This window comes from Jaculus jaculus, chromosome 12 (genome assembly GCF_020740685.1).
Source record: "Jaculus jaculus isolate mJacJac1 chromosome 12, mJacJac1.mat.Y.cur, whole genome shotgun sequence".
NCBI classification, from domain to species: Eukaryota; Metazoa; Chordata; class Mammalia; order Rodentia; family Dipodidae; genus Jaculus; species Jaculus jaculus.
Window position 1 is genome coordinate 100,933,269 of NC_059113.1, and position 3,363 is coordinate 100,936,631.

Sequence of the window (3,363 nt, forward strand, 5' to 3'; positions counted from 1 at the left end):
GTGGAACCTGCATCTGGGTTGTTTGCAACAAGAGGCTCTGGTGTGCCTGTTCTTTCTCTCTCCCTCTCTCAGCTTGCAAACAACTAAAAAAAAAAAAAATTCAAAATGTTAATTTTGAACACTTTGGTAGGATTGCTGCAAATTTTCATTCTATTAAGTCCTTGGTGTCACAACCATGAACAACTCAGCACTCAGACAGCGAGCAGTGAGTAAGGCAGAGGATATTTACTGAGAGCAAGACGTCCCGCCACGTCAGGGCGCGCGCACTGGGGTTTCTGCCGTCATTCAAAGAAGAGAGAGAAAGGAAAAATCACACTTTGACTGGAGCTCCGAGAAGCTGGCAGGTTCAGCGGTGAGGAGAACAACTGGACAGAAGGAGGAGGTCCCGGGGGATCAAGCACACTGGTTCAGTGAGGGGGTGACTTTCCCCCACCTCCTTAGCATGGCTTCCACAAACTCCTGACCAGGTGAGTGATAGACAGGCTGTATTTGATTCACTTTTCTCTCTTTTTTTTACTTGCATTCATAGCTTGCCCTTTTTTTTCTTTTTTTGGTGGGCTATGGGTGACTTCTGGGTCTCTGATCCCCTGGGGTTACAGGTGCACATGGCCACACTCAGCTGTTGAACATGCATTATGGAGACTCAGACTCAGGCTTTGTCAGACACCCATGTTTGTGCAGAAAGTAAACCTAACCATTGAGCCATCACTCCAGCATTCCATGACTATCTCTTTAAAAATTTTTTTTTCATTTATTTATTTATTTATTTATTTGTTTGTTTGTTTTCTAAGATAGGGTCTCATTCTAGCTCAGGCTAACCTGGAATTCACTATGTATTCTCAGGGTGGCCTCAAACTCTCAGCGATCCTCCTACCTCTGCCTCCCAAGTGCTGGTTATTTATTTATTTATTTTATGTTATTTTTGTTTTTTTGAGGTAGGATCTCACCCTAGCTCAGGCTGACCTGGAATTCTCTATGTAATCTCAGGGTGGCCTCAAACTCATGGCAATTCTCCTACCTCTGCCTCCCGAGTGCTGGGATTAAAGGTACGCAACACCACGCCTTGCTTTTTCGTTTATTTTCATTTATTTATTTGAGAGTGACAGACAGAGATAGAAAGAGGCAGGTAGAAAGAGAGGGAGAGAGAGGGAGAGAGAGAGAGAGAGAGAGAGAGAGAGAGAGAGAGAGAGAGAGAGAGAGAGAATGGGCATGCCAGGGCTTCCAGCCACTGCAAACAAACTCCAGATGCATGTTCCCCTTGTGCATCTGGCTTATGTGCGTCTTGGGGAATTGAGCCTTGAACCGGGGTCCTTAGGCTTCACAGGCAAGCACTTAACCACTAAGATATCTTTTGATGTCATTGTTGATAGGATTCTTAAATTCCATATCCTATGGGGAAAGCCTTAAATCTAACAGCCTAGGCTATTCTGGTATCTCATGGGAGTTGGGTCAAATCAGGAGAGTGGGCCCAGCAAGCTGAGCTGCAGATCACTAGTCCCTCTAAGACCGTGGATTGGAAGACTGTGAAGGAGTGTGTTATTTTAACCTGACAGACCACCTTCAATTGACTTAACAGAAAGCTGAAGCCGTTCATGAAATTGTCTCTCTGTAAAGAAGAGAGAGGGCTTCTTCAGTTTTGATCTGTTTTTAATTTCTTTTAATTATTTATTTACTTATGTATGAGAGGGAGAGAGGAGAGAGAGAGAGAGAGAGAGAGAGAGAATGGGTACAACAGAGCTTCTAGCCACTACAAATCTACAAATGAACTCCAGACACATGTGTCACCATGTATGTCTGGTTTATGTGAGTTTGGGGGAGTCAAATCTGCATCCTTAGGCTTTGTAGACAAGCATCTTAACTGCCAAGCCATCTTCCCAGCACCCCCTTTTAATCCTCCTGATTCCTGAGCATTACAGGATTCAAGGAAGCTTTCCTGGTTTTTGTGCTTTTAATTATTTTGGGCATAACTGCTGCTTTTGCCTGAGATGTGCTCCAATGTACACAGCTGTATGCTGGAGAATCTCCTTGCCTATAAGAACCTTTGCTGACAATTAATTAGATGCACAGTGGCAGGATACCATCTTTCGTATGAAACATCTTTTATTTGAGAGTGACAGAGAGAGAGAGAGAGCGAGAGAGAGAGAGAGAGAGAGAGAGAGAGAGAATGGGTGCTCCAGGACCTCCAGCCAAGGCAAACAAACTCCAGACATGTGCACCCCCTGTGTGCATCTGGCTAACGTGGGTCCTGGGAAATCGAGCCTCGAACCGGGGTCCTTTGGCTTCACAGGCAAACGTTTAACTGCTAAGCCATCTCCCCAGCCCATGAAACACATTTTATAAGTACAATAGAGATAAGTGTTCTTCCTAACAGTGGGCAGTGATGGAGGATGGGGAAGGCAGGTGGGAGCTGTGGTGGTTTGAGTATAAAACGACCTCCCTAGCCTCAGGTGGTTATGAGTAAGCCTCCGCTGTAGCCACCAGCTGGTGGAGACTTTGGGAGGTGGAGCCTTGCTGGAGGAGGTGTGTCACTGGGGGCCTGTCCTACAATTTTATAATCCATTGCTGTGTTAGCTAGCTAGCTCATTGTGCTCTCTCCACAGTGCTGACATGTGGCCATGGGAGACAGCTTTCCACCCCGCCCCACCATGATGAAACTTCTCCTTAAAACTGTAAGCCAAAATAAACCCTTTCCTTCCATGAACTGCTTCTGGTTTGGTCTCTCATCCCAGCAACAGGACAGTAACTGCTTCCTGAGTACGCTAGCCTTCCATCCCATAAGGGCAGGCTTGCAGTCCCTCTGTGTAAAGGAACCTGTGCACACATGATTAATAACTTAGTACACAACACTGTTAATGTTCTGAGTCAGTTCTCCAGCACAAGCAGCCCCTGGAGGAGCTCAACACCGACCCCAGCAGACATTGCCAGACCCGGGGCTTTTGAAGTGCCTGAGCCCAGCTTTCCAAAGACACATCATCAGGGCAATGGGCAAGGGAGGGTAGTGGGATGGCACAGACAACAAAAGTCTCTGGAATGAGGCTGGCCACATGACCAGAGGGGCCAGTCAGAGCTGCAAAATGTTTCACTGTCTTTGCCCACCCCTTGTAAAGCCTGTGGGATGAAGGAGAGATGTAAGGGGTCCTTTTCTTTTCCCCCTGTGTATTAACCCTCTACCATCTCAGATGACCAGTTCTCTGAATAAAGCACGACTTAAAGACTCAATTCCTGTCTGCTTATTGGCATTGATAGTAACAGGCAGCATGAGCTCTGGTATTCCCATTACAAGATCAGTGGACTCCAACCAAGATGCAGGAATGTTGGGTGATATACATGTATGTGTATATACATATATATATATATATATAT